This window comes from Tachyglossus aculeatus, unplaced genomic scaffold, assembly GCF_015852505.1.
Source record: "Tachyglossus aculeatus isolate mTacAcu1 unplaced genomic scaffold, mTacAcu1.pri SUPER_32, whole genome shotgun sequence".
Taxonomy (NCBI): Eukaryota; Metazoa; Chordata; class Mammalia; order Monotremata; family Tachyglossidae; genus Tachyglossus; species Tachyglossus aculeatus.
Window position 1 is genome coordinate 1,362,222 of NW_024044838.1, and position 21,985 is coordinate 1,384,206.

Here is a 21,985-nt window from a genome sequence, read left to right on the forward strand (position 1 = left end):
TGCTTCTAGGCCACATTGCCTCTCTAAATTACCCTCCCTGACTGCCTCTATCTATGAACACCGGATGTCATTTGGGAGCCCGGCAAGTTGGTCTGAGATCAGTGCCTTGGATTTAGTTCCCTCCCTCCCTTTTTACAGCATATTTAAATTCCCATCTCCTCTATGAAGTCATTTATGAAAGTTGAGTCCAGCTCAACATTTTACCAACCTAACTTCCAGCTTCATAAAAAAATTTACTAAATACCTGGTAATAGATGTATTCCTTCATTCACTTATTTTACTTGCTCCATAGCTAGCAAAATCTCATTTCAGAAGAACCCAGTATAATTAAATACTAGTCAAAAAGTAAGCTCTCTTCAGTGAAACCATAGAAAACTTTTGGCCTCCAAGAAAATCATAGGCATCTTAAACAATAATTTGCAATAGCAAAAGCAAGGGTTTTTTCAATTATGATGCAAGCCGTGAGAGTAGCACAAAATAAATAATTTAATAATAATTTCGCACATGCATGCAAATGATGGTTAAAGAGTTAAGAAGATTTGGAGTATCGATTAGTCAGGAAATGGTACCCTGGAAGGTTCATTTAAAGAGTTACTTGTCTTCAGAAGTAACATGGTCTAGTGGTGAAAGGGAAAGCTACCCTGGGAGCTAGGACACCAGGGTTCTAATCCCTACTCTGCCACTTGCCTGTTTGAGATCCCAGACAAATTCTTCTTGTCTCAGTTTCCTCATCTATAAAATACGAGATTAAATATCTGTTCTACCCCAACTCTTAGTAGAGGCCTTGGCCAATAGTAAGCACTAAACAAATACCACAATTATCATTGTCTTATTACAAGCAGAGACCATTGGCACTATGCAAATTTGGCAAACTCTGTAGTAAAACTTTATAAAAGAAATGGAATTCTCTTAGGAGTGCCAGAAAAAGTTTCAGTTTGGGAATTGAAATTAGAGAACAACCTGTTCCCTATCTATGTACTTTCAGGTAAAAACTAATAAAATCATTTCTTACATCAGAAAAAAATGTGGTTATTTTAGGGTGAAACTCTTCATCCATCAGAGAGTCAGATGACCGGGAATTTCTGTCTTTCTGGTTGCTAAGCTTAACTTTGGCAATTACTGCTGCATCTTCCACTGACGTTGGAGTTAAACTTTCCTTGATGCATTTAAAGCCTTACTGGAAATCAAGGAATCAATGGGATTAATTGAGCACATACTCTGTGAAGAGCACTGTACAAAGCACTTGGGAGAATAGAAAGTAGACATGATATTTGCCATCTAGGAGCTTACAAGGTAATTAGTTTAGAACGAAAAGATTGTCTCCTCTAGAGGAGGTAGAAAAAACACAGTTGGAGGAACTGTATTATTGGGCCCCGATTAAATCAAACAATAACCACCCTGGCTTCTTGATTTATTGCTCTTGAGTGAGGGTTGTGTATTTTGAAGTTTGGAAGATTTTCTAGAGAAGAACAGTTGGCAGCAAATGGCCCTGCCAAACCAGGAAAAACATTACTTCATTAAAACTTTCAAGGAATGCCAGAGGGGTGGAGACATCCCTAAGGAATGGAGGGAATTTTTTTTGATCTTACCTTTCATATTTAAACATTCCCAGCTTGGAAAACCACCTGCCCAGGGTGCAATTCATTCTCAGTGTGACATGTACTCACAAATTCAATCTCATCGTCAACACTGTTGTCTTTGAATGGGATAGCTCCATGTATTCAACTGAAATTAAAGACACTATACTAAGTAAGAGCTACAAGAACAGAATGGTGAATTCTATGCCTAGATTTCTTTTAAGTGACTTTTATGAAATAGTCAGTTAAATGCAGTGCTATTCTAATAGAAAAAAATTACCCAATAACTTAGTTCATATATTGCCTTGTCTCAGTCTTTCAGGAGAACTGTCATTCCATAGGTAAGAAGCTTCAAAAACATATGGAGTGCTGTAACAATGCAATTTTTTGGACTTATTAACGGTCACATTTTTTTTTCAAAATTGAAGCCCCAAGTGCTTAGCATCGTCACTACTTTGACAAGTAAAATCAGTCAGCAATCTTACCACGCATCAGCTCTAACCAAAATGGGAGTCCAAGATCTTTAAAGTACGTTAGACATATGCTAGCCATGCTTGGAATGAAGTATGCATCTTATGCTTAAAGGAGCACATTATGGCTACAGCTAGGGAACTACTCACCACAGTCTGGAAGATTACCTAAAATTCATGGCTTAATTGATCAGCAGAGAAAACCTCCAAACTCAGAGAAGAATCCTTCTTTCCCCTTCACTGAGGTGAGTGGTTAAGATCAAAAGTTGTTCATTAATGCATATATATTAGAGACTTTTGTTTGCCTCCTTCCTGTGGTTGTAGTAGTAAACAGTTATTCTAATTTTTAGCTTTATTAAAGTTTTCATATTATTTTTTGGATCAAATGTTAGTGAAAATCAAATCGTATCACACAAATTTCTTTCTGAGAAAATTGCTGACAGATGGAAGAGATTCAAGCACAGCTAGCTATTTAATGGAGCATATAGTTCATTCATTCATTCATTGTTATATTTATTGAGCATTTACTGTGTGCAGAGCACTGTACTGATCACTTGAGTAAGTACAATATAACAATAAACAGTCACATTCCCTGACCACAAATTTACAGGATTAAGCTTTTTAAGTTTATTGTATAAACTATTAATTTTGATGTTCATAATATTGATAATCTGAGTCATCTGTCAAAATTTTTCCTCAATTTCTCCTTTGGATTCTTAAAAAACGCTGAGTTATTTTTATCATTTCAGACTTTTGGTTAGATTTGGGAGGAGACAGAGCAATTTCTAGCAGATCTTTGTAAATTTAATTCCAAATATATTCCTTTGTTAATATGGATCCACAGACAATCGTTTCAGAGGGAGTACGTAACCATAACGTATTTATACCATTGGCTATCTTCCCCTCGAGACTATATGCTACTCTGGGCTAGGGAATGTGTCTGCCAATTCCATTATGCTATACTCTCACAAGCACTTGGTACAGTGCTTGACACACAATAAGCACTCAAAAAAAGACAAAAGTGATTGATTGATTTTATGTTTTCAATAAGCATTTAAACACACTGGAAAAATAACTCTGCTTCGGGATTCTTACCCTTACATGTGTTACTTAATTTGGATATATGCTTCAACCCGTTTTCTGCCTCATCTTTCCAATTCCTTTAAACAGTTTATGAACTCAGAAAATAAATTTGTAACTTTTACCCTTAACCAGTTAAACTTAGGGATGTTTTCATTACGGAATTGTGCTAATTTGAATACAAATGCTTATACATATACATGCACTATGTGAGTATGACTGATAAAATTAATGCGGGACTATTAATTCCTCCAAAATTGAATACATGAAAAGATTGTTCCTGGAAGCATTGGTGCATTGGCAATATAGAGTGTGGCCTTATTTTAGTTTCACCCTCTGTCCCCTGGGTTTCTTGAAACCTCACCTCTTAGAGTCACCACATTTTTAATGTCTGCACACTCATCTGATCTGTCCTCCTGCTTCTTCCCAAATGTCCATTGTCAATCCCCTCTTTTAGGTTTTGCTTCACTTCATCTTTGAAATATTTCATTTTTTACCTCAATTTAGAGCTACTACTGTCATTCCTTCTCACATGTCTTACCAGCTCAAGGCATAACACATTCATCATTGCTTCAATGCTAGAAAATTAACTACAGAACTTGAAGAAAGCGACTGCTGGGTTATGTTAGGTCTATCTTCACTTTCACACTCAAAAAGAGACTAATAGCGTAGTTCTCACTCAGGCAACAAGGAAGAAAAAAGCCATACTCCAAAAATCCTACCCCCCACATAACATTTTTTAACCTAATGCAATTAATCCCATCTCCTTTCATATGCATTTTATTGCAATTCCTGTTATTTATGTCTATGGACTTGGATCTGTGACTTTTAAATATTTCCTAATCACCCCACCCCAAATCTCACGACACTTATGTACATATTTTCAAATTTGGTATTAGAAATTATTTACTCATATTGATATCTGTCTCTGTCTCTAGAATGTAAGCTCATTATGGGCCCACTGATTCTGTTGTATTGAACTCTTCCCAAGTGACTAGTACAGTGCTCTGCATATAATAAGTGCTCGATAAATCTCATTGATTGGTTGATTGTGTTTCCTCTTCTATTGAGGATCAGTTCATGTTGCTTTGTCCTGACTTGCATTCTTTGACACTGCTATTTCTACAGATGAAACTTACAAGTCAAAATCACACCACCGTGACAGAGTTTGTTCTGATGGGATTCTCCAACACTCCCAAATTTCAGAGTTTTCTTTTTGCAACATTCTTCATCATTTACATGATGATCCTGATGGAAAATAGCTTAATCATTTTAATAACCAAAACCGATCGAGCTCTCCACACCCCTATGTATTTTTTCCTTAGTAATTCGTCTTTCTTAGAAGTGGGTTACACTTCCGTGACTCTCCCCAGAATGCTAGCGAACATTTGGACACAAAGTAGAACAATTCCTTTCTTAGCCTGTGCCACCCAGATGTATTTCGTTCTTATGTTTGGAGTCGCGGAGTGCTTCCTCCTGGCTGTGATGGCCTACAATCGTTACGTGGCCATCTGTAACCCCCTACAATATTCAATCATCATGGATGACAAGGCATGTCTCCAGATGGCAGCTGGTTCTTGGATCGGTGGCATTCCAGTCCAGATAGGGCAGACATATCAGATATTCTCCCTTCCCTTCTGTGAATCCAACAAGCTGAACCATTTTTTTCTGTGATGTCCCACCAGTACTTGAACTGGCCTGTGGGGACACAGCTATGAATGAACTTTCAGTCTATGCTGAAGCTCTGCTCTTTGTAACAGCCCCATTTCTCTGGATACTCGTGTCCTACATCCAAATCATCTCCACCATCCTGAAATTACCTTCAACCACGGGGAAACACAAAGCCTTCTCCACCTGTTGTTCCCCCCTCATAGTTGTCACCTCATTCTTTGGATCTGCTATCATCACATATCTATGGCCCAAGTCAAGCCACTCGGCGAATGTGGATAAATTTCTGTCTCTGTTCTACACCATTGTAACACCAATCTTAAACCCCATGATATACAGTCTGAGAAACAAGGAGCTGACTGTTGCCCTGAAAAAGTTTCTGTCACAATTATTCTAAAGTCACTTGAACTAGGAAGCTGTTTCCCAAGTAGGTCATCATGCATGGATTCCAAGAAACTGTATTCCTGTTCCCTTAGGAAGCCACCTTCTGGTTACTTCAATCACCCAAAGAAAATATAGATATGCCTTCAATACTCACTCTTTTCTGTCGAGGGTGACATTGTGTCAAAATATGGAATCTTTGCCTATTTCACATGCAGAAGGTATGTGGGAACTTGCTTTTACTTCTATTTGCTCCTCAATTAAATTCATTTTTTCAATCGTATTTATTGAGCACTTACTTTGTGCAGAGCACTGTAGTAAGCGTTTGGGAAAGTACAATACAGTAATAAAGAGAGACAATCCCTGTCCACATGGAGTTCACAGTCTGGGGGGTGGGGTGGCAGGGGAGACAGACATCAATACAAGTAAACAGAAGTTAAATGTAATAATTCATAGACTAAAGAGCAAAAGAGTAAATAAATAATAAACTACACTGAGTCTGGTTGAAACTGGCTTCTCATTATATTTTACATAACTTTCTTTTTACTTCCATGCATTCACTCAACCATATTTATTAAGTGCTTACTGTGTGCAGAGCAGTGTACTAAGCATTTGGAAAGTACAATTCGGGAATAGAGACAATCCCTACTCAACAATGGGCTCACAGTCTAGAAGGGGGAAGACAGATAACGAAACAAAACAAAACAAGTAGGCAAGCATTAAAAACAATATAAATAAATAGAATTGTATGTGTACATGCCCATCATTAATAAAATAAATAGAATAATGAATATGTACATATTTACACTCGATTAAATCCCACGAACCAAATATGGTTATTTGATTGCCAAGTCTGCTTAGGGCAGATATAATTTCTTAAAGGATTTTTTTTCAGAAGAAAAATCAATTTGAGATCCAGGTCCTCACAAATTTTTCAAGCACCAAATGGATGGTTGCAGTAGTTAAACCTTGTAGACAGAACTAAAGTTTCTAGAGTCTTAAACCAATAGTTTAGATCTCCCTGAGCAGTTACAGTCCCATATTCCCAAGCCAATGATCCAAAGTTAAGGGGAGGGGAAGAAAAAGGTAGGAGAGAAAATCTGAATCAGAGAGAAAGTAATAATGGGATTGGTTTTGGTAACAATTGAAATTTCTACATTGAATTTTTTATCATCTTATTTTTGGACAACCTAATTTTATTTTTTGTACTTTTGATGACTTGTTATACCTCTTTGTATCAGACTTAAAGCTACAGCTGTTTTATTTAATTAGCAAATCCACTAGGAATAAATTACCATTTTAATTTAGCCATTTTAATGTGACGCTCAATTTATTTAGCTTAGAGGATAGAGCGTGGGCATGGAAGCCAGAAGGACCTGGGTTCTAATCCTGACTCTGTCACATCTGCTGTGTGAACTTGGGCAAGTCACTTCATTTCCCTGGGCCTCAGTTATCCCATCTGTAAAAATAAGGATTAAGACTATGAACCCTATGTGGGACAAAGACTGTGTCCAACCTGATTAGCTTGTATCTACGCCAGCACTTAGAACAGTGTTTGACACATAGTAAGCACTTAACAGAACCCAACATCATTATTATCATTATTATTATTAACATTGGAAAATGTTATATGGACCATGTCCTTAATGTTACTACCAAAAACACATCTATTGTCTTATAGAAGCATTCTTATATCTCGTCAAAATGGTGACAAAACGTCATTCATTATACCATCAGGTATGCTAAATGTTTTGAATCAGCCTTAGCAGTTGATTGTCTGTCTTATGCTGTCGAGTCATCACCTACCCATAGCGACTCCAGGGACACATCTCTCCCAGAACACCCCACCTACACCTGCAATCATTCTGGTAGTATATCCATAGAAGTTTTCTTGGTAAAACTATGGATGTGGTTTACCATTGCCTCCTTCCTTGAATCTCCACCCTCCACTCTCTCCCATGCTGTTGCTGCCCAGCTCAGGTGAGTTTTGACTTGTACCAGATTGCCACTTGCAGAAGCTATGTGGGAACTCACAAGCCACTGCCCAAGCTAGGAATAGAATGGGTATGCCTTTGCCTGACTTTCCCTTCCATAGTAAACACTAGTAGAGTACTGCAAACTCTCCAGGTGCAATCCTGAAGGGAGAAACAGTTCATTATCTAGACCAATTTCTAGAGTTATGTCCCTAAACCATTTCATTATATAAAGAGGACTATTTGGTGTGCCTGCCAATGTTTTGTGAGACTCTCTTGGATTCCAATACATTTAGCTAGATCTTCCTCTATATTGAATAGCAATGACATCCAGCTCAGTCACATGGCCCAGGTTGGAACCTATTGGCTTTGTTTGTTTTTTTTATAGCATTTGTTAAGTGCTTATTATTTGCCAGGTGACATACTAAGCATAGGGATAGATCCAAGCTAATGAGTTTGGACACAATACATATCCTACATGGGGCTTATAGTCTTTATCCTGATATTACAGATGAGGTAACTGAGACACAGAGAAGTGACTTAATAATAATAATGACAGTATTTGTTAAGTGCTTATTATGTGCCAGCCACTGCACTAGGCCCTGGGGAGGATACAAGGAAATCGTGTTGGACAGAATCTCGGTCCCATGTGGGGCTCACAGTACTAATTCATTCAATCGCATTTATTGAGTGCTTACTGTGCAGAGCACTATACTAAGCGCTTGGGACATACAAGCCGGCAACATATAGAGATGGTCCTTACCCAACAACGGGCTCACAGTCTAGAAGGGGGAGACAAAACAAAACAAGTAGACGGGTGTCAACACAATCAGAATAAATAGAGTTATAGCTGTATACACATCACTAATAAAATAAATATAGTAAATATGTACAAATAAAATAGAGTAATAAATATGTACAAATACATACAAGTGCTGTGGGAAGGGAAATGGCATAGGGCAGAGGGAGGGATGGGGGTGATAGGGAGGGGAGGAGGAGGAGAAGAGGAAAAATGGGGGGCTCAGCCTGGGAAGGCCTCCGAGAGTAAGTGAGTTATCAGTAGGGCTTTGAAGGGCGGAAGAGAGCTAGTTCGGTGGATGTGTGGAGGTAACGCATTCCAGGCCAGAGGAAGGGGTAACGGAGGCCCAGGGAAATGAAGTGACTTGCCCAAGTTCACACAGCAGGGGAGAACAAGGTACAGTGAGGAGGTTAGCAGCAGAGGAGTGGAGTGTGCGGGCTGGGCTGTAGAAGGAGAGAAGGGTGGTGAGGTAGGAGGGGGCGAGGTGATGGAGAGCCTTGAAGCTGAGAATGAGGAGTTTTTGCTTGATTCGAAGGTTGACAGGCAGCCACTGGAGATTTTTGAGGAGGGAAGTGACATGCCTTGAGCGCTTCTGTACATAGATAATCCGGGCAGCAAAATGAAGCATAGACTGAAGCGGGGAGAGACAGGAGGATGGGAGATCCGAGAGGAGGCTGATGCAGTAATCCAGTCGTCATAGGGTGAGAGATTGAACCAGGAAGGGCTACCGGTTTCGATGGAGAGGAAAAGGTGGATCTTGGCGATGTTGTGGAGGTGAGACTGGCAGAGTGTGGTGACAGATTGGATGTGTGGGGTAAATAAGAGAGCAGAGTCAAGGATAACACCAAGGTTGCAGGTTTGTGAGATGAGAAGGATGGTAGTGCCGTGTACAGTGATGGGAAAGTCAGGGAGAGGACATGGTTTGGGAGGGAAGATAAGAAGCTCAGACTTGGACATCCATCCCCATTTTTAAGATGAGATAACTGAGGCACAGTGAAGTTACTTTTCCTAGGTCACATGGCAGACAAGTTGCTGAGCTAGGATTAAAACCCATGACCTTCTGACTCCCAGTACTATGCTCTATCCACTATGTCTAGCTGCTTCTCTCCATGCTGACTTGACCAAAGTCACCCAGCAAACATGTGGCAGAGCCGGGACTAGACACCAGTCCTCCGACTCTGAGGCCTCTGCTCTTTTCACTAGGCTATGCTACTTCTCTAAAGTTGTAATCTATTTCAAGTGTTGCATCCCACCTCATTCCAATGAGCCACCTTAAACTCTGGGATAATCGAGGTATCAAACAGTTTTAAGATCTCAAAACTTTTACTTTTGTTTGAGAGTTTTGAAGACTATACACATGGGAAAGGAGAAATGTAAAAATTGAATAATGGCTAGTCCTTATTCTCTTTTATATATCTCCCTGGGCCCATTTAATTGACTTCTCTTCTTTAGATGTACCTCCTGCAGTTTTATGTCACCATGAAGTTTAGCCTGTTTCTCCCTCACTGAGGTTCTTTCTAAATAGGTAGAATTATAATTTGAATATCCTCCTCTGTAATTCATATATACCTAATAAAGCAATATACCTAATATAAATTCCTCCATGACTCTCGGCCCCACAGCCATTAAATACATACCTATAATTTATTCATTTATTTATATTAGTGTCTGTCTCCCCACTGGACTGTAAGCTCACTGTGGGCTGGGAATGTACTTACCAACTCTTTTATATGGTTATAGCAGTCGCCAAAGCACTTAGTAAAGTGCTCTGCACACACAGCAAATGCTCAATAAATACAATTGGTTACCAGCACAATAAATATTGGTAATGAAAAAATTCTTCTAAATAAAGAGTTGTAATAATATAAGCGCTTGGCACATAGTAAGTGCTTAACAAATACCATCATAACTATTATTATTATTATAATAACGAATTAGAGGCCCAAGCAGTTATCTTAGGAAGGAATACACAATCACTGTAATCGCACCCATCCTCTAATCAATTGACATTCTGAGCAATCACAGAGTTTTTTAGGTTACTTTCAGAATGCAGTTGATATGCATAGTTCTCATCTTACTGGACTGAGAGGTGAGATTGTCAGGAGGAAATGTGATTCATTCATTTATTCATTAATTCATTCAATCACATTTATTAAGTGCTTACTGTGTGCAGAGCAGTGTACTAAGAACTTATATTAAGCACTAAGTGATGTGAAACGATGTTCAATGCATACTGACCACAGGCTCAGTCAAGAGTCAAGCTGCTCTGGTCTCCAACTCTAGAATGCAGAGTGCATACCGGAGGGCTTTGCCCTTTTGGAGAACAAGGGCTGTGAGATGTGCTGAGCCCAGGGAAGACTGAAAATAGTGAAAGCAGTCTGAACCACAACAAGTGACAAGTGCTTCAGGAACAACAGCAGAAGCCGAAGTCCACAGGAAGCTGCATTGTCTAATTGAAGGAGCCCAAGTCTAGTAGTCAGAGGACCTAGGTTCTAATCCTGATGCAACCACTCGTCTGCTGTGTGGCCTTGGGCAAGTCACTAAACTTCTCTGTGCCTCAGTTACCTCATTTGTAAAATTGGGATTCAATAATCCTTCCTCTGATAGACTGAGAGCCCCATGTGCAACAGGGACTGTGTCTGACCTGATTATCTTCTATCTGCTCCACTGTTGAGTACAGTGCCTGGCACATAATAACTGGCTAAATACCAGTTTCACTATAGTTCTCATTATTAATCTAAATCATATTTATATTGTATATATGATTTAGATTAATAATAAGAATTATAGTGAAAGTGGAGTGCTTAATGTGTGCAAAGCACAGTACTATGCACTTGGGAGAGTACAATTTAACAGAGTTGGTAGAAAAGTTCCCTAACTATAAGGAATTTATAGTCTGAGTGATTTGACTAATACGAATATAGCATCTAAGATCCTCATCATCAACACTCATCAACTGCACTGCTTTACATATTACTTCACTGGGGAAGTTTACATGGAGTTATTTTAGGCAACATCTATGGATATTAATTATGGTATTCATTTAGTGTATGTCAAAGCATAGGCTAAGCCTAAGGAGGCACTGAAGTAGACCAAATCATCACTACCAATGTTATTTATTGAGCACTTACAGTGCACAGACCAATGTACTAACCACATGGGAGAGTTAGTAGACACATTCCCTGACCACAGTGAATATACAGAGTAGAGTGGGAGACAAGTATTAATAAAAATGAGACACTAATCCTTATCGAACATGATTCAACACCTACTAAGTTACTAAGTTAACATCAATCAGTGGTATTTACTGAGCCCTTACTATGTGCAGAGCACTGTAATACAATACAATGGAAATAGCAGAAAGGTTTGCTGTCCACAGTGAGCTTACAACTTTCACTCATGTTCCCGGGATTGTGTGGATAAACTGACATAGAATTTATGTAGAAATATCTTAAATATTCCTGAATGATTTGCATAAATCTTGGGAAAGATGGAGTGGATGACTGATCCAGGGGTGTGTAAAATTGTTCCAATTAATCAAGATGACTTGAAGAATATGTAAATTACATGATATTTATTAATGAATTTAATGATAGAAACCTTGAATTGCATGTAAAAAGTATATGAAATGCATTAAAGGCTAATAGTATAAAATTAAGAATATTTCTGTTCTCATTGACTCAATTCAAGCATTATTTTCCTAAGTGCCAACCTTGGACAGTTCCGTTTTGCAGATGAAATACAGATAGATCATGGGCCTGGGAGTCAGAGGTCATGACTCTACCGCTTCTCTGCTGTGTGACCTTGGGCAAGTCACTTCATTTCTCTGTGCCTTCGTTCCCTCATCAGTAAAATGGAGATTAAGCCTGTGAGCTCTATATGAAACAAGGAACTGTGTCCAACCCAATTATCTTTTATCTACCTCAGCACTTAGAACAGTGGTTGGCACATAGTAAAACCTTAACAAATACCATAATTTAATTATTTGTTGACGGGGAATCATACCAAAGTTATGGAATTCATTCTTGTGGGATTTTTCCCGTGTTTCCAAACTGCAGGGGCATCTTTTTGGGTTATTCTTGGTCATTTGCATGACTATTACTCCAGGGATAAAACCAAAGCCAATCAAACACTCCACATCCCCATATACCTTTCCCTTAGAAATCTGTTACCCGCAGTTACTCTCCCCAGAATGCTGGCGGACCTCTGGACACAGGACAGAACTATTGCTTTCCCTGTTTGTGCTTCTCTGCTATATACTTTGATTTTTCTAGCTGCTACAGAATGTGCCCTCCTGACAGCTATGGTATATGATTTTTTATGGTATTTGTTAAGCATTTACCAAGTGCCAGGCACTGTACTAAGCATAGTTATAGATACAAACTAATCAGGTCGGCGCCAATTAATGTTCCAAATTGGTCTAATAGTTTTCATCACCATCTTTTTCATTCAGTCATTCATTCAATCATATTTATTGAACACTTAATTTGTGCAGAGCACTGTACTAAGCACTTGGAAAGTAAAATTCAGCAACAAATAGAGACAATCCCTACCCAATAATAGGTTTCAGATACGAAAACTGAGACACTGAGAAGTGAAATACCCAGCCCAAGTTCACACAAGCAGATGAGCTGCACAGCTAGGATTAAAACCCAGGTCCTTCAGACACTCAGTACAACATTCCCTCCACTAGGCCATGAGACTGCTTTTGTTATGTGGCCATATGTAATCCCTTGAGTTACTCACTTATCATGAGCTACAAAGTGTTTGTCCACCTGGTGGCTGCTACGTGAAAGGGTCCTTCCAGTCCAGATAGAGGAAATATATTGAGACTCCTTACAGCTTTTTGTGATTTGAATAAAATTAACCATTTTTTCTGTGACTTGCATCAGTATTGAAGGTGACCTATGGGGAAACCTTCCCCAGTAAGCTTCTGCCATAAGATGTGACTATGCTGAATGTAATGGTTCCTTTCCTGTTGATACTCCTGTACTATGTCAAAATCATCTCCCCTTCTTTCAGGCCACAAAGCCTGCCCCATCTGCTCCTCCCACCTCATTGTCATTACCGTTGGATCTCCTGTATTCATTATGTATTATCTGGCCAGGTCAAGCCACTCAGGTGATGTGGACAAGCTGCTGTCCTTCTTCTCTACTTGTACTGATACTCTGATTGTCTGAAAAAACAGTAGAGAACCACACCTCTTAAACTAATACATCAACAAGTGGATTCCTAAGCCAACCCCCTAAGCCAAAGAAGAATTTTTATCATAGGTAGCAGCATATCAAAGTTCAAAGGGCATGTGTCTGGGAGCAAAAGAACCTGGGTTCTAACCTCAGTTCTGCACATTTAGTTACTGTGACCTTCTCTGTGCATCTGAAAAATGGGGATTCAACACCTGTTCTCCCTCCTCTGACTGTGAGCCCCATGTGAGATTTGATTATCTGTCCAGGCTCTTACTTTCAGTGTGTTACTTTGATCTAATCCCTCTTGAATTTCTTAACGTTGTTCATGAAACACCTTCTAAAGGCTCGAGTTTACCTTCTATTCTATTTCAATTTACCAAATGATAACCCTACCGAAAACATGAGATGCACAATCTTGTCTAAATAAACTGAATTGAGAAGCAGTGTATCCTAGAGGATAAACCATGGGCCTGGAAGTTAGAAGGACCTGGGTTCTAATCCCACCCCACTACTTGTCTACTGTGTGACCTTGGGAAAGCCACGTCACTTCTCTGTGGCTCATCTTGTCTCATCTGTAAAATGGGGATTAAATCTGGGAGCCCCATGTGGGACATGACTATGCAAAACTTGATCAGCTCATATCAACCCCGGTGCTTAATTCATTCATTCATTCATTCATTCATTCATTTAATCGTATATATTGAGTGCTTACTGTGTGCAGAGCACTTTACTAAGCGCTTGGGAAGTACAAGTTGGCAACAGATAGAGACGGTCCCTACCCAACAGTGGACTCACAGTCTAGAGGGGGAGACAGACAGCAAAACAAAACATATTAACAAAATAAAATGAATAGAATAAATATGTACAAATAAAATAAATAAATAAATAAATAGAGTAATAAATACGTACAAACATATATACATATATACAGGTGCTGTGGGGAGGGGAAGGAGGTAAGGTGGGGGGATGGAGAGGGGGAGAAGGGGGAGAGGAAGGAGGGGGCTCAGTCTGGGAAGGCGTTCTGGAGGAGGTGAGCTCTCAGGAGGGCTTTGAAGGGAGGAAGAGAGCCAGCTTGGTGGATGTGCAGAAGGAGGGCATTCCAGGCCAGGGGGATGACGTGGGCCGGGGGTCGATGGTGGGAAAAGCGAGAACGAGGCACAGTGAGGAGATTAGCGGCAGAGGAGTGGAGGGTGCGGGGTGGGCTGTAGAAGGAGAGAAGGGAGGTGAGGTAGGAGGGGGTGAGGTGATGGAGGGCCTTGAAACTGAGGGTGAGGAGTTTTTGCCCGATGCGTAGGTTGATTGGTAGCCAGTGGAGATTTTTGAGGAGGGGAGTAACATGCCCAGAGCATTTCAGCAGTGGCAGCGGCGTGAAGTATGGATTGAAGTGGGGAGAGACAGGAGGATGGGAGATTGGAGAGGAGGCTGATGCAGTAACCCAGTCGGGATAGGATGAGAGATTGAAAGAGCAGGGTAGCGGTTTGGATAGAGAGGAAAGGGCGGATCTTGGCAATGTTGCAGAGGTGAGACCGACAGGTTTTGGTGATGGATTGGATGTGAGGGGTGAATGAGAGAGCGGGGTCGAGGATGACACCAAGGTTGCGGGCTTGTGAGACAGGAAGAATGGTAGTGCCATCAACAGTGATGGGAAAGTCAGGAAGAGGGCAGGGTTTGGGAGGGAAGATAAGGAGTTCTGTGCATCTGAAAAATGGGGATTCAACACCTGTTCTCCCTCCTCTGACTGTGAGCCCCATGTGAGGCCTAGCTCATAGTAAGCACTTGGTTCCAGCGCTTAGAACACTGCTTTGCACATAGTAAGAACTAATCAAACGCCATCATTATTATTAGTATTACCATTAAAATAGTCTGATAAAAGGAACTGAATAAATGGTGGATCTTTAGATGTTACTATTCAAGGAGCTTGTTTTTTTTTATTTTGGAATTAGAAGAATACTTTCCCTGAGCTCTTTTGGATGCAGAAAATTACTAGATGTCACTTCGTCTATGGTTTTACTTCAAAAATAAAACCCATAATTTGATTTTCAGACATGGGCAGCATCTGTTTAAATACAAATGTGGGAGTATTCCCTAGAAGAACAGGGTAGTGATTCTGGAAATAGGAGTGGATCAGGAGCATAGGAACCTGTCTGTGACTTGAAAAATCAACCTATACTTCAACTTCCAGGAACTCCTAAATATTGTTTTCTTATCTTCTCTTCAAATTTTTAAAATAAAACATTAAACATTAATGCAGGAATTCTGTAATGCTACGAAAGATTGTCCTCATGCTCTGCAAACATTAAGCCCTTAATCAATACCATTAATTGCTGGAGAAAATACCCAGTTTTACGTGTTGATGTCTTGGTATTTCATTTCTTCCTAGCCTGAGTTCTTACTAGTGTAGTCTGTTTCAATTCTGAGAACAAGGAATGGGCCTCTGACACTTCCCCATGGTCTTTCCAAGAGCCCAGAATATTCTGTTCATACAGTGAGCCATAAGCAACTGATAGAGATGGGAATGTGCCAAGTAATAGTGCTTGAGCAAAGGCATTGACTTTTTACCTCAATAAAAAAGTCACCTTCACAAATCATAGCCTCTCAGATCCTGGAAAAATATCCTTTTACCCAGAATTCTCTTCAGAGCACCTTTCATCTCTTGATTCCTCAGACTGTAGATCAGGGGATTTAGCATGGGAGTGAAGACTGAATAAGAGAGAGAAAACAGCTTCTTGGTCTCAGGAGAGTAGGAGGCTTTCACTCAGAAATAAATCAAACCCGCAGCCCCAAAGAACAGTGAGATCACAATGAGATGGTACAAGCAGGTGGAGAAAGCTTTGCAATGGCCCTCACTTCTTCAGGATGGTGATGAGGATGTGGACGTGAGATACAATGATCACTACAAAGTAAAGCATCAGGACAATCACAGTTGTGTTTATACTGTAGAAGCAGCATGGCGTAGTGGAGTCAGAAGGTCATGGGTTCTAATCCCGATTTTGCCGCTTGTTTGCTGTGTGGACTTTGGCAAGTCACTTCCCTTCTCTGACCCTCTCAATTCCCTCATCTGTAAAATGGGGATTAAGACTGTGAGCCCCACATGGGTCAGGGACTGTGTCCAATCCTTTCTGCTTGTATCCATCCCAGCTCTAAGTACAGTGCCTGGCCCATAACTAAGTGCTTAACAAATACCGCAATTATTGGGCCGGGGTCTCCCGCCCCCACAGAGGGACCGCCTAGCAGTCCGGAAACCGGACAAGTGGTATCGAGCCTAAACCTAGCGATCTCGGTTTGGCATACAGGTCTTCTCCAGAAATGAGGAAGGTTTCTGATTCTGGAAATAAAGATGATTCAAGTACCTCAATCCTGCTGCAAGACAGGTGCTCAGCTAAGTCTAGTTCCAAGCACATCGTTCAGTGCTTGGCACATGCTCAGCCTGCACACTCTGGTCTTCTGGCGCTAACCTTCTCATCATGCCTCGATCTCACCTGTCCCAGAGTCGACCCCTGGCCCATGTCCCACCTCTGTCCCAGAATGCTCTCCCTCCTCAAATCCACCAAAAGATCATTCTTCCCCCTTTCAAAGCCCTACTGAAGGGTCACCTCCTCCAAGAGGCCTTCCCAGACTTAGCCCCCCTTTTCCTCAGCTCCCCCTCCCATCCGCATCACCTCAACTCAATCCCTTTGCTCTTCCCCCCTCCCTGCCACACAGCACTTATGCATTTATGTATATGTGTATAATTTTATTTATTTATATTGATTCTTGTACACTTGTTTTGATGTGTACATATCTATAATTGTATTCATTTATATTGATGTCTGTTTACTTGTTTTATGTCTGTCTTCCCCCTTCTAGACTGTAAGCCCTGTGTGGGCAGGGATTGTCTCTCTTAATTGATGAATTGTAGTTTCCAAGCGCTTAGTTTCCCCCTCTCCATACCCCCATCTTACCTCCTTCCCTTCCCCACAACACCTGTATATATGTATATATGTTTGTACATATTTATTACTCTATTTATTTATTTATTTATTTTACTTGTACATATCTATTCTATTTATTTTATTTTGTTAGTATGTTTGGTTTTGTTCTCCGTCTCCCCCTTTTAGACTGTGAGCCCACTGTTGGGTACGGACTGTCTCTATATGTTGCCAACTTGTACTTCCCAAGCGCTTAGTACAGTGCTCTGCTCACAGCAAGCACTCAATAACTATGATTGATGGCGATGATGATGATGATAGTACAGTGCTCTGCACACAGTAAGTGCTCAATAAATACAATTGAATGAATGAATGAATCTCAAGTGCAAAAGTGTCTGTGCACATCAGGTCTAAGAGAGGAGGGCTATGACAGAAGAAATGGTTAATTACATTATGCCCATAGAAAGACAATGTAAACATCAATGTAGTCTTTACTGTTGCCACGGGAATCCCTGCTAGCCAGGAAGCCAGGGCCAGCTGCAGACAGAATCTCCAGTTCATAATGAGTGAATAGCAGAGTGGGTTACAGATGGCTGTATGTCTGTCATAAGCCATCATTATCAGGATCCAACACTCCAGGGGCCCGAAAAAGAAGGCAAAATGCATCTAGGCTGCACAGCCACCAAAGGAAATACTTTTGTCCTTGGAAAGTAAATTGATGGACATTTTGGGGATGATGACATTCGAATAGCCAATAACCATTAGAGACAGACTCCTGAGGAAAAAGTACATGGGGACTGAAGGCTGGGATCCACCGTGGCGACCAACACTATGAGGGAGTTTCCTATCAATGCTATTAGGTATACTACAAGGAAAATCATAAACAGGATGACCGGAAATTCATGGAGATTGGAAAAACCCAAAAGAATGAATTCAGTTACAAGTGACAGATTGCCTTCCCTCATTTGTATGTTATATTTTTGGCAATGTAAGTACAGAAATATCTGGGTCCAAAATATGTCTTCCCCGTTCAGGAAAAGAAATCAGTAGCAATTTTTTTTTCAGAGTCTAGGTCTTCTCTACAAACATTTCTCAGAATGAACTTGGGTAGCTTGTTTGGTCAAGGATCAAGGAGGTTATCATAACATGAAATATATGGTGTCTATGTTCTCAGTGTACAGAAGAACAAGATCTGGAGGCTGGGGAGGTAGTGAAGTTAGTCAATAATACAAATTCTGCAAAGGAATAAAGAGTTTCATTTCATCATCACTTTCTATTAATATTTATCATTATTTAACCCACATTTTTCCCACCACACTACATGTCATCATCTTTATAGGGCCTAAGTATGCTGGGGGAATTAAATAATCACAGATTCTCTGCAGGGAACAAAGCACCCCAATCCATGACTCTTACATAGAAATTTCCTCAACTTCTGGTCACACAAATACATCTCCACACACCGATCTGCAACCCCCCACACATAACCATCTGTACACAAACACAATTACACACATGCATACAGCCTGGGTGTTCATGTGCCCAACGATGACTGGGTGAAAGTTTTTCACACAAAAACAACAAACAAAAATCTACCCACTTGTCCATATAACCCTTTCTCTCAAGTGCCATCCTTAAGGAAGTAGTGTTATAATTTCAGAATTTTGAGGATTTTTTGTATGGTATTTAAACACTTTGTGCCAGGCACTGTTCCAATATCTGGGGTAGATACAAGCTAATCAGGTTAGACACAGTCCGTGTCCTACATGGGGTTCACTTTCTTAATCCCCATATTAGGAATGAAGTCACTGAGATATAGAGAAGTGAAATGACTTGCCCAAGATCACACAGCAGACACGTAGCAGTTGGTTTGCAACTAGGTGGTCCCAAAAGAGCAAGATACCTGTCTTCCCCTTCTCAAGTACCTGGAAATCCTTCCATACTCCTCCTTTCTTCACTTTTGTAAGTGACAAAAAGAACAGCTTAGTACAAGCACTTAGTAAAGTGCTCTGCACACAGTAAGCGCTCAATAAATACGACTGAATTAACTGGTACTATCAACAGGATCGTGGGGAAGGAAGGAATAGTTCAAACTCAGGGAACCAAGAAAATTATTTAAACTCCCTAGAGTCTTAGTCTTTCCATAACAAAGGTTCACTGTTGTCTTGATTTTTTAAAATATAGAATTTTATTTTTGAATACCTTTAGTGAAGTGAACCAGAAGAATAAAACGAAAGCCCAAGTGTATCTTGAGACTCCTTCCGTTGATACCCCTATAGTGTGTAAAGATCATTTCTGTTTTCTAGGAGCAGTTTAACTGCTTATATGTATTTGAAACATGAGACCACTAATCAAATGGCCAACTGTGTGGTAGTCTAGTTAAACTAAACGCCCTGGGTAAATTATCTGGCCTTTCAAAATGGAGTTTCCAAAAATATTAGGATGCTTTCACATGCCATGTTTATTTTATTGGGCATTGTGGGAAGAGTGCTCTATCTGTGAAGTCACCGCCCCCCTCCACCCCGCCACCTGAGCAACCCACAGCAAGGACATGGAACTGCTACACCACAAGGTTGTGGAACGGGAACTGTCCCAATCAGATAGACATTCTAGGAACCCTGGGAGAGCTAACTGGTATGAGGGGGCTTCACACACAAACGCATGATAAGTAGGGTATATAAGAGGCATTGCTGCAATCATTAGCTATAGGCGTTTAGACTGAGCCCTGCAGAGCCTTCCCTGTTGATTAGGACTCGTTTCCCCTCCTTCACGTGCTGCTGTACTACAGCTATATGAGAACACCCAATTAAGAGGCAGAACTGATCACTCTATCTCGGTGTCTGGTCTTTGGCTCATCGTCATCCAATCTAAAGAACCAGGAGCAGCCCACTGGTTGGTGACTTCAGCTGAATTGGGGAGCATCTCCCCACACCATCACATGAACAAACATCTTTTTATATTCATTTATTCATGCTTCTGATGTCAAGATTCCTTATCCAAATTTTACAGATTCTGAAATCGAAGTTGTTACCAAAGCACTCAAAAGCTGCCCGGGGACAGTACATAACACCCCAAATCCTCCTGTACTCCTCCAAATGTCCATCCGACTTGTATGGGGCAAATCAGCTGCTTAGTTAGCAAATTATTTTCTGATGCAGGTTCGAGATCCTTTCCCCCTGTAAGATTATATGATTTGTCATTCTCTAATGGCCGAAGCTAAAATGTGGAGCATCCAGGAAAAAGAGCCGGCTCAGTGCTAACATAGCTGAAGTCCTAGGCTTCAGACAAGCTCTTATGTCTCTAGCTGAAACTGTAGCTAATAGCTAGAAAATGAGATTGATCCCCATTCACTGTGCTTTAAAATCTTGCCTTGAAGTAGAAATAAAAAACAATTTCCCCCAGCCCCTGCACTTCTCTCTGGGTGTACTTTAGGCTTGAGAAACTGTTTTCATACTTTCAGTTCACTCAGAGTACCACTTAGAGGTTTTTGCTTCGGAAGAACTTAGAAGGTTGATGAAGCTTCTAAAGAGATCAAGGGTGGTTTCTTAGACATTAGGAAAAACTGATTCACTCCCCTGAGTCACATGTGAATGTAAAATGGGAGTGGTTTCTCATTATTGGGAACAAGGTGATGTGGACCGTCACGCCAGATGCAGTAAGAGTTCCAGGGCAGTGGTATCAAATGTGAACACTAGGGAGAATGTACGGTATCACCTAGTATGGAGGTTACAAGGCAAAGATTCATTCATGCTCAGGCTGCACTGGGAGGAAGGGCATATCCACCTCCAGGTGAAGCCCCGGGGGAAAATAGCGTTCCTTGTGTCACCATATCTTGACAATCCAGAATTACCTGTGCAGTTATAATCATCTCACAGCAATCTCAAGAGATAAAAATCAAGTGAGTACATAGAGATGAGTTCGATTTGCCACCCAAGATTCAACTCATCATCTAATAAAAAAAATAATGATAGTAATGAATGTGGTACGTATTAAACATTTACTGTGTGTCAGGAACTGTACTAAGCACTGGAGTAGACACAAGATCATTGGGTTGGACACAGTCCCTGTCCCACATATGATTCACAGTCTAAGTACAGCACTTAGGTAGCTTTCATAATTTATTCATTTATATTAACGTCTGTCTTCCTCTCTAGACTGTAAGCTCATTGTGGGCAGGGAATGTATCTACCAACTCTGTTGTATTGTACTCTCCCAAACTCCTATTAAGCACACAGTAAATGCTCAATAAATGCAATTGATTCTTTGACTGACTGATGAAGAATGAGAGGATTTTATGTTGCTGCTATATTCTACAAATCACTTCATTCAACCAGACTTGTCTAGTTTGTTATGTAACAGAATTTAAGATCATTCACTCCTACAAGTTCCAGTCCAACATGTCAGTTCCATTAGTTGACAATCCTGAGCTTATGCACTCTTCCTCACCAGTTTTCTGGAGTTCACAACCACAGTAGTGGAAATGGTATTGATCTAAACCGTAACCTCCTCTCTTGAGCTATGTATATATATCTCAATGTTTATCTATAAACATACATATATCTATATGTTTATTTATATTATTGCCTGTCTCCTCCTCTAGACTGTAATCTTACTGTGGGCAGGGAATGTGCCTGTTATGTTGTTAAATTGTACTCTCCCAAGTGTTTATTACAGTGCTCTGCACTCAGTAAGTGCTCAATAAATGCTTTTGAATGAATGAATGAATAGACTATAAGCTCTCTGTAAGTAGGGAACACATCTACCAGCTCTGTTCTATTGTACTCTCCCAAGTGCTTAATTCAGTGCTCAGCACAAAGTAAGTACCCAATAAATGAGATTGATCGATTGATTGAGCATCTACCAGAGACAATGCACTGCATACTTAATACAGTGTTGTGCCCAAGGTAAACACTCAATAAGTGCCACTGATTTATTGATTGAAG

The 21,985-nt window shown here is 40.4% G+C and overlaps 1 pseudogene; it reads left to right on the forward strand.

Annotated features, from left to right (window-relative positions):
* The first annotated feature begins 4,207 nt into the window (after positions 1 to 4,207).
* On the forward strand, positions 4,208 to 5,192 carry LOC119921882 (annotated as a pseudogene).
* Positions 5,193 to 21,985: the final 16,793 nt, after the last annotated feature.